The sequence below is a fragment of the Mustela putorius genome, unplaced genomic scaffold, assembly GCF_011764305.1.
Source record: "Mustela putorius furo isolate JIRA1106 unplaced genomic scaffold, ASM1176430v1.1 tig00003853_pilon_pilon_pilon, whole genome shotgun sequence".
In the NCBI taxonomy this organism is placed as follows: domain Eukaryota; kingdom Metazoa; phylum Chordata; class Mammalia; order Carnivora; family Mustelidae; genus Mustela; species Mustela putorius.
The window spans coordinates 24550507-24561377 of NW_025422005.1; positions in this window are offsets into that span (position 1 = coordinate 24550507).

Genomic DNA, 10871 nt, shown 5'->3' on the forward strand with positions numbered 1-10871 from the left:
TTAGCAACTCATTTTCTACATCCTAGTGGTGAATTTGCTCTTCCTTCAGTGTGACCTCTTCTATATTACCTCACAAAAGAAATGAGCATTTATTCCCCCTCTCCACGTTGGACATCTACAAAGTGCCTGAACTTGAAAGAGGCAGAGATTGTTAAACCCATTTTTCAGGGAACTATGTAGTGGTTAGCCCAGAGCCACATAGTGGCAGGGTCACAATTAAGACTATGGATGATGAGCTGGTGCCCCAGAGAGCTCAGAGTTCATGGGAGTGAGGGGGAGGGTAGGGAACAAGCACATTTTTCTAGTGGAAACTTCTATGTAGCCAAAATTCACTTCATTCCAAGAAAGTCAGAGTTTATGTAGGGTTGCTGTACCCAGGACACCAGGCAAGGGGCATAGGATCAGTCTTCCCTTTCTGTCACCTATCCCTACAGTGATTTCTATCAGGCACGGATCCCTCGGGAAGGAAAGCAACTGAGACTACACAGAAATACACAGTGTAAAGTTTATTCATTCAAATTTTAATAATGTCCTAGTCTTTGGGGGGCATACTAAAGACCACAAGGGGGATATTGACAGCCCTTGGGAAGGAAGGAGTACTTCATTTATTCTCTCAACTTAATTTGTAATAATAACTGCTATCATCTACCTATTATTGGGTACTGTGTGCCAGCCCTGTGCTAACACTTTACATGCATTACTTCATTTAATTTGCACAATAAACTAGACATCTAATTACTTTATTTTCTGCAATTTTTTAAATAGAGGAAATTAAGGCACAGAGAGGTGAGGCTGAGGCTGAGCAGATCTGAGCTCAGTTCTGTCTGACTGGCTGGTGCCCAGTACTGCCAGACAGCAACACAGGCAGTTTCTGCAGATGTGAGACCCACAGCACAGCTGGATTCCAGGTAGAGGGATCCTGGACATTTCTGTGAAAAAGATGGACCTTGAAAGATACAGAGGATTTGGCTTTGGTGTGGCGGATATATTTCAGGCTGAGAGAACGTTCAGAGCAAACTAGCAGAGGGGAGAGAGAGAGAGAGAAAGAGAGAGAGAGAGTTAAGAGTGTGCTGTAGACTTTATCCAGGGGGCTTTGGTGAATTGAGAAATTTCTTAAGTAGAACCATCATGGTCAGATTCACATCTTTTTTTTTTTTTTTAGATTTTTTTATTTATTTGTTTGACAGATGGAGATCACAAGTAGGCAGACGGGCAGGCAGAGAGAGAGGAGGAAGCAGGCTCCCTGCTGAGGAGACTCTGGTGTGGGACTTGATCCCAGGACCCTGAGATCATGACCTGAGCCAAAGGCAGAGGCTTTAACCCACTGAGCCACCAGGTGCCCCGATCAGATTCACATCTTTTTTTTTTTTTAATATTTTATTTATTTATTTGACAGAGAGAGAGAGAGAGAGATCACAAGTAGGCAGAGGCAGGCAGAGAGAGAGGTGGAAGCAGGCTCCCTGCCGAGCAGAGAGTCTGATGTGGGGCTCGATCCCAGGACTCTGGAATCATGACCTGAGTCGAAGGCAGAGGCTTTAACCCACTGAGCCACCCAGGCGCCCCTCAGATTCACATCTTAAAAGGATCAGTTGCAGGACAGACTGGAGAGAAGAGGAAGAGATGAATGCCAAGAGATACTTATGTTTGTGTTTTGTGATAGGCAGAACAATCCCCTCCCCACTCTACCCCCAAAGATGTTCATGTCTTAATCCCTGAAACTTGTGACCATGTTACCTTACAAGGCAAAAGGGACTTTGCAGATGTGATTAAGTTAAGGATTTTGAGGTGGAAAGAGATTATCCTGGATTATCTGGATGGACCCAATGTAATCACGAAGGTCCTCATTAAGGATAAGAGAGAGGCAGGATAACCAGAGAAAGAGGTGTGATGACACAGACAGAGGTCAGGGTGGTGTGATTGTTGACTGGGGACCACAAGCCAAGGAGTGATCAAGGAATGATCCAGCCTCTAAAGCTGGAAAGGCAAGGAAACAGACTGTCCCTCAGGGCCTCTAGAGGAAACACATCTCCTGCTGACACCTCGATGTTAGCCCCATAGGACCCATTTTGGATATCTGACCTCCCGAATTATAGGATAATAAATTTGTATTGTTCTAAGCCATCAAATTTGTAGTAATTTTAAAAAAGATTTTATTTATTTATGCGAGAGAGAGAGAGAGACAGAATGAGAGAGAGAGAGAGCATGAGAGGGGAGAATTTCAGAGGGAGAAGCAGACTCCCTGCTAAGCAGGGAGCCTGATAGGGGACTTTATCCTGGGACTACAGGATCATGACGTGAGCTGAAGGCAGTCGCTTAACCAAATGAGCCACCCAGGCACCAAACTTGTAGCAATTTACTACAGCAGCAATAGGAAACTAATAAATGTTCTTTGTGTGCAAGCAACAGAAACAGACTCTGGCTACATCAATCAAGAGAGGAATCCGCTGGGATGATACAGTTGTACGACAGGTGGCCTTAGGAATGACAGGAGCCAGAGCTGCTTTGGGTAATCTAAATATCGAGAATAAGTAGACAAGGTGGAGGGGGATATTTATTCCCTCCTCTGGCTTTTTCCAGAAAAAAAGAGGGACCTCTTTTAGAGTAATATTCCTGCCTCTTGTCTCTGCAGAAGAGAAGGAGGAGTGACTTATCTGATTGTTGAGTTTAGGGAGACTAAACGAAGCTCAGTTCACCTCTTCCTCTTCTTTCTCTTTCAGATATACCTCCTCACAAGAACCACGTTTTGTTTTGTTTTGTTTTTTTCTCTCTTCCTTCTTGCTCTAAAATTTCCCAGGATCTGACCCTCACAGGGAAGATTATGATTCCCAGCTCTGCCTGAGACTGGGTGGGAAAGATTGCTTGCTGGAGTTCCATATTAGTAATTCCACTTGTCTGTCAGACCTCAAGGTACATCTCCAACAGGTCTGTCAGTAAAAAAGGTGATATTTAGATCTCCTTCTGTCCTACTTCGGTAGCCACCTATCACTGGATTCTAAACTTGGGTGAGGCTACCCTCAAGCCCAACAAATGAGTTCTCATGATGCTGTGATTGGAATGACTCAGCTTGACTGTTCCCTGCATCTGCGTCATTCTACTCAAGATTCAAAGCTCTGGCTTGGTTTTTACCTCATGTTCACCCCTTGGCAAAGGTGGAGAGTACCTTGATTAATAGTTCTCTCAAGATTGTGGGAATGGGAGACGTAGTTCCCCAAAAGCACATGACGACAGTTTCTGAAATAAGGGGGAAGAGCCTTTGGGCAGGCAGAAATGACAGATGTCCACAGCAGGGAGTATTGCAAAAGTCCAGGAGAAAGGGAACGAGGGACTGGTCTATGGAGGTAGAATTAATGGGAACTGACACTAGACCAGATGGGAATAATAATGTCCAAGTTCTGGGGCCAGGTGACTGGGGGAGGGTGGTGTCATTAATATTCACCTCATTCATTCTTTAATTAATTCATTCAGTGTATATTTAGTGAGCATATACTATTGCCCAGGATTGTGCTTGGTGCCAGAGATCTGGTGCTGACAAGGAAGACAGGGTATCCACTCTCATAGATCTTGCAGTCAAGGGAGGAACAAAACTCAAGTAAGATGGCAATTTCAGTACAGGGATGAGGACAATGCTGTGGAAGGGACAGTCTATAATGGGAGCACCTGTCCCAGATTTGAAGGGGAATGACATCTAAGAGACATGAAACATCAAAGGATGAGGAGAGTTTGGCTGAAGGAGGGAGGGACACCAGGAGCAGTATGTGCCAAGGTCTGGAGGCAAAGGAGCCAGTGGCAAGTCAAGGATAACTGTGGTACTCAGCAGAAGAACGTCTCTCCTATGTTGAAATCCAATACTGTAAAGAGCTTGGAGGGCAGGGGACAGCCACGTCTCCTTGTCTCCTCCTATGGAAGCTGAAAGGGCAGAATCTTTCCTGCCTTTCTGGCAAAGGGACAGTGAGCACATGACCCGGCCTGCCCAATAGGATGTCTCTCCCCAGGACTTTGACCTTTGAGAGAGAGAAAGAGGCGACGTGGCAGGGCTGTTCTCGGAGGGGACCTGGGAGTCTTGCAGCAGTGGGTGGCCAGTAGCCAGTAGCAGCTATCCAACTGGGCTTCTCCTGAACCATGTCTTTGCCTGTGTTCTTAGCCTAAATACTTTGGGTTCCCGTCCATGTTTGGAACTCATGAGCACCACACGTTATTCAACACAACCCTTCATCCTTTAGGTTAGCCACCAAACAGACGGCATAGAGCTGAGAGGGGGTCAGACTGGCCGGAGGTACAACTTGAGAGGGTGAGGGAAGAAGCAAGAGGGTGGGAGGCAGGGCTTTCCCTTTGGGTGAGGAGAGATGCCTCAGGGAAAAACCTCCCTTCCTGCCTGCCTTTAGATGTTGAGGGTGAATGCGATGCTTAGTCTAGCAGCCATCCTGGGGTTGTGAGGGAAGAGCGAAGAAACGCAGAGAGAAGCTAACTCAGAGTCGAACATCGCTGTGCCGCCAAATGAAACAACTGGTATCACCTGCCTCTAGACTTCTTGCAGTGGGGGCCATGTTTATTTGGGTATTCCTGTTCCTGCTGCTAAAAGTGCCTCCAGTGACACTGCAAGTCATCTAAGCCCTCTTAGCCTCAGTTTCTCTTTGTGAAGTACAGATGGGAGTGCCTGGGTGGCTCAGCTGGTTAAGCGTCTGCCTTTGGCTCAGGTCATGATCTCCAGATCCTGGGATTGAGCCCTGCATTGGACTCCCTTTGCTCAGCAGGGAGTCATCTTCCTCTCATCTGCCTCTCCCCCTGCTTGTTCTCTCTCTGCCCACCCCCATGAATAAACGAAATCTTTAAAAAAAATGCAAATGATGATACCTGCCTCATAGGATCAGAGCAAATATCAAATTAGATAATGGATGTGCAGTATTTAGCACGATGCCTTGCTTATAGTAAGCACTCAGTAAATGTTAACTATGACCACCTGTGTCAAAACCTTGGGGCAGATGGGTTTGTCCTAGAAGAGAATAGAGAGAAGAGAAAGAGAAGAAGGACTAAATCTGGGGAACCAACATCTGAGGGTAGAGAGGTAACCAGCAAAGGGGTCAGAGGATAATTAGAGAGCCAAGAAGAAGACCTGAAGTTTCCTTCTACTCAACATACTCTTTTTCATCTGGAAAACTCCTATTCATCCTTCAAAGTCCAGCCTAAATATACCCTTCTTTATGAAGACTTTTTGCGCACTCAACCCGCAGTTTCACACTCTTAGTTGTCCTGATGCTCTGGCTCTGACAGCATACCCTTCTTTTCTTGCATTTATCCTGATTTATCATGATTTTCTGCTTTTATATCTGTCTCCTGCTCCAGACTGTGAATGAATTCCCTTAAAGCCAAGGTGCCCTGACTGCATCTTCCAGCCCAACCTAGATGAAGCTTGGTAGCTGGTGGCAATAACAGAAGCTGATGTTTAATGACTGATTATCCTGTACCAGGTGCTGTGCTAAGTGCTTTACATATGGCAAATGATTTATTCCTCCCAACAACTTTATGAGGTAAGTGCTACTCTTGGTCTCAGTTTATAGATGAAGATCTATAAGAAGTGAGAAGCTATTTAGATCCAGGTGGTCTGGCTCTCTAGTCTCTGTTACCGACAGTGACAAATCATCTCATAAGTAGTGGCCACTGATGAATATTTGTTGACTGAAACGATAGAAGGGGTGTTACCAAAGCCAAGGACAGAGTTTCAAGAGTACAGTAGTCAGCTTCAGCTAAGTTATGCTGCAGTGACAGATAATCCCCCAAATATCAGCTTACAGAAAGGTTTATATCAGAAAGGTTGCAGGTCAGCTACGGTTCTGCCATCAATCGGAGGTGCTGGCTGAAGGGAAAGGCCCTATCTAGAAACTTGCTGCTCTCAGAGGAAAGGGCCAAGGCAGACAGGAGGCTGGAGTAGGCTTGTATTAGGGAGCGCTGGTAGTACAACTCTCTTCTCAACTCCATGTTCAGTAACATCACATTGGCAGCTTGAAATCAGTCATTCTCTCCCCTCCCCCAGAGAGCCTGTTGCTGAGCATTTACCAGCACAGCACTAATGATATTATCCTTAAATCTTCTCTCCAGCTCTAGCACAGGTCATGGAAGTACACACTCACATTTTACATATCAAAGCAAGTCTCATGGCCAAGCTGCAATCAGTGGTACCAGGAATATACTTCTCCCACTGGGAGGGGCAGTGAATTATTTGTGGATAATGAATAAAGCAGTCCGCCTCTATGAAGGGGTACATGATGAAGACTGAAGAAAGCCCCTTGGAATTGACCTTGAGGAGTTTGTCCATGACCTTTAACAAGGTAATAGTTTCAGTTGGAATCTGGGGTGGGGACTCAATTGTGAGGGGGCGACCCTCATTCCTGAGGCTGTTCAAGGGAAGGAGGGAGACAGGTAAGCTGATAACCAGACAGGGTGGCCAAGTGGAAGGCAAGAGGTCTTCCAGAAAGAGGCAGCCAGTTTCTTGGTGGGCCTGAGTGCCATTTTTATTCATTTTTACTTATTTATTTATTTAGTAAACTTATTTATTTTTAAAGATTTTATTTATTTATTTGACTGAGAGATAGAGACAACACATGTAGGCAGAGCAGCAGGCAATGGCAGGAGAAGCAGGCTCTCCTCTGAGCAGGGAGCCTGACGTATGGCTTGATCCCAGGACCCTGGGATCATGACCTGAGCAGAAGGCAGCCATTTAATTGACTGAGCCACCCAGGTGCCCCTGAGTGTAATTTTTAGTATTAACCAATGTCTTTCTACACCCATGGTTCTTCCACCTTTGATGCCAGGGATGGCACTAGGGAAGGCAAAGAGTGAAAGAGAAAGGGTCATTTTGAGGGTTCTAAAAGCACAAGAAGGGGGAGGGGCTGACCGAGCCACCTAGGCACCGAGCATCTATCACTTTTCTGGTGGTAGGAAGAGTCCCAGAAAGCACAGGATCTCAGAGACCCACCTTCACACCATGAAGGCCAAGGACTTGAGGCACCCCCAAGGGTTCCCTCATGACTCCATGTGCTCCAGGGGGCAGCAGAATGTGTTGCTGTCCATTGTGGGTCGGGGGGGTGGTGGGCACTGGTGGCAGGTGGACTAGAAGAGGCCCGGAGGAGGGGACAGGGAGCTCTCGGTGGGGACCTCTGTGTACGTGCCCGCACGCCTTGTTGGGAGGAACCGAATGCGGTGGTGAGTGGCTGCTGTTGCTTCTAGAACAAGCCTGCAGTCCCTTATCTAGCAGAGAGCTTATTCAGAATTTGGAATTCTTTTGGACTTTAGACATAGGTGATTGGGGCACATGCGGTGTGTTAGGTAACACTGCTTATTATGGTCCTTGGGGCAGCCCCGTGTCATGAAATGCAAGAATCTTTTCTGCAGCAAGGTGTATGGGACACATAGATTCTAGAGTCTTGACTCATTTAAACCAGAATGTCTTCCAGGTCAGATTTTGCTGTCAAGTTACTTTTGGTGTCAAATTTTTAAGAAGTCTTTTCAGGTCAGTCCTGGGAGTCACCATGGCTTCTTCCTTTCCCTCCTTACTCTCCCCAGATCCCATGAGTCAGCTAATGCCTCCCATCCTTATCTCCTCAACACCTCTCAGTCTGTGTCCTTCCTTCCATCCCTCCCGCTGTGTCCTGACGCAGGCCCCCCTCCCCTCTCACCAGGCTCTGCATACCCGCTTCCTGCCAGACCTCCTGCCCCTCCAGTTTCTGCTCCCTTACTGCCCCCACAGGAATTGCTCCAGAATGCAAACTTCTGGCTTGGCCTGGCTGTTCCATCAGGATAATGATGTGTTTACCTGAGAAATACCAGCAGAATTGAAGAATGATAACTTTCTTTTTATTGATTGTTTGATTGATTGGGGAGAGGGAGAGCACAGCAGTGGGGAGAGGCAGAGGGAGAAGGAGAAGCAGACTCCCCACTGAGCAGGGAGCCCGATGTGGGACTGGATCCGAGGAGCCTGGGATCATGAGCTGAGCTGAAGGCAGATGTTTAACCGACTGAGCCACCCAGGCACCTGAATGCAACCTTTCTTTAACAATCCTGGGTATGGAAACTTATCTTTTGGAGTCCGCTAAGCAAGAAACAGTTGCATGCTCCCAGATGGAGCTACACGTGGCTTGTGGAGTCCCACACTGAGGTCTAAGTGCTGCCCCTCCTGACTGCTCAGGCAGAATCTGGGTATGTGCCTGCCTGCTTGGCAGGTCCAAGTAACTTGTACAAAACATACATCCCAGAGTTAAGTTCTCAGGCATGAGGACCAGGCTTCAGTTTGCCTGAGAGTTCTCACTGCAGCTCCAAAATCCAACACTGACCCCCAGAGAGTCTGATTGGTCATATTCATGGTCCTGTACCATAGGCTACCTTGGCCACACTGTCTAGAACAAATGCAGACCAAGATTCCAGCTCCTTCTTGGGCCCACAACGGCCAAACAAAATCAGAGGCCTTCCCAGGCCCAGGAAGCAGCCCCTGATTCCAGCGGTTACATTTATAAGAGAAAAAGGAGGGAAACAACAGCTCCAGGTTCTTGTGGTTTGAGCTGCAATAAAAGAAGTCATATGGGACACCTGCGTGTTTCAGTCAGTTAAGCGTCTGCCTTCTGTTCCGGTCATCATCCCAGGTTCCTAGGATTGAGTCTCGCATTGGGCTCTTTGCTCAGCAGGGAGCCTGCTTTTTCCTCTGTCTGCCGCTCCCCCTGCTTGTGGGCTCTCTCTCTCTCTCAAATAAATAAATAAATTTTAAAAAGAAAGAAAAAAAAGAAAGAGGCAACCATGAGTCTTTCATTTTACTCTTGCCTTTTGGTGATCAAGGTTCTCCACAATTAATGTTTAAGAAGATACCATTTATGGAACAAGGCTTTATACTGGGCCTGTGTTCAGCTCTCTCGATGCATTCTCACGGAGTCAGTACAATCCTCCCACTAAGTCAGCTTCCTGGCCGGGAAATTTGAGTCCCAACCTGACTGGTTGGCTTGCTTGAAATCATACAGTTAGTGAAAGCTCCAATCACACAGCGTTTTCTTGTGGGATGGATTACTGTCTTCCATAAGTACCTGATGTCCCTCCCTATTGATACTCTTGCCCTCTTAAACTTTGGCCAGAGCATAGGACTTGCTTTGGCCAAAGAAATACGAGCAGAGGTAGCATGCATGCCACATCGGGTAGAAGCTTTGGAGAGCTGGAACAGGACTCGAATACTCTCTTCTCATTGCCTCTGCAGTTACAGAAACCTGTGCTGAGATGCGGCCTTTATCAGCCCAGGTCTCTGACAGCCAACCTTGAGCAGAGACCACTAGTCGATACCAATGAGCATCAACTATGAACAAGGGGCTTCTTTTGTTGTTTTAAGTTACTGGGATATTCCTGGTTGTTTCTTACTGTAGCAGAACCTAGCCTGTCTTAACCGATCTCTCCCTCCTGTGGGCTCATAATAGAGAGGCTGGGCAGGAGCCTCTTGCCATGGGGGCCAAGACCCACTTAGCTTAAGCTCTGAGTTCCACTTACCTTCACAGACCAATACCCTCCCACCTGTCATGGTGTACCTCTTCTGTGCCCTTCCGGGCTTCACAAACCCACTTGACCTGGCACCCACTTCCCGATTTTTGTAACACTTCCTGCTCTTTTGCCACTCAGACCGCAATGTTGAGATGTGGTTTTCTAAAGAATTGGCTAAGCCCAAGCCATCTGAAGAGACTTTCAGCTACTGTTTTGAGGTCACTGCGGCCAAATGCTGATTTCCATAAAAGCTGCCAGTATTCCAAGAAGATGATAGCGGTGACAAATGCACACTTGGTTGAGAAATGCTGCACCCTGGACACCGCCTGTGAGGAAACCCTTGTGGAATGAACCAGAAGTTCTGTTGGAAAATGATGATGTAGAACAGAGGGCACTGGGTTGGAAGTTCTCTTAGAATAATGTTTATTGAGCACCTACTATGCCTGGCAATCAGAACTCTGTTGCCCCTGTGGCAGGGGACTCAGGTGAGAGAGACAAGTGTGAGCAGAGGGTGGTGATGATACAGCATGATAAATTAGGCTGGCTGCCCCATCTAGTCATTTATTCACCTAGGACATATTTAGTGAGTTCTCCCAATATGCTGGTGACTGGGCATTAAGTGCAAACCAGGCAGGGACCATCTTTGCCCTCCCAAAGTTTGTAGTCTAACAGCCCTGGGAGAAATAGACACAGAGTTCTAAGGGAGCATCTAGCGGAGGCAGATAACCTCATCTGGGGGTGGGGATGGGGTTCTAGGATAAGTTTATTAAGGATTGACTCCAGAACAGAGTCCTGAAGGATGAGCAGGGAGGAGGCAGCAAAGAAGGGGGAAGGGCATTCCAGGCGGAGGGAACCGTTGAAGCAAAGGCCTGGAAGCATGAATCAGCTTAGCACATTTGCTAAGTGTGAACAGTTTAGTATGACTAAAGCAGAGAGTTTAAACTAAAGAGGAACAACAGAGAAGGCGAGAGACCAGGCTGACAGAGGCTACATCTCCAAGGGTCTTGGGTGCTGGCTTTAGGTGCTTGGACTTAACTTGAAGACTGTAGGAGGCTTTGCAGGAGTTTTGAGTGGAGTGTTTATTAGTTAGGAAACAGGCTGAAGTACAGTAACAAAGACATTGAACTAACAACGGCTTAGACAAGATAGACGTTTGCTTCTTGCTTGTGTAAAAACAGATAGGCAAGCCAGAATGGGCACGGCGGTTCCACAATCATGAGGGACCCTGGTTCCTTCTGGTTTGTTGCTGTGACATCTTCAACACCAGCTTCCTTCTTGTGGTCTAAAGAGGGCAGCTCCGCCTCCCACCATCACATCTGCATTTCAGCCAGCGGGTAGAAGTATGAAGGATGTGGAAGACATACCCC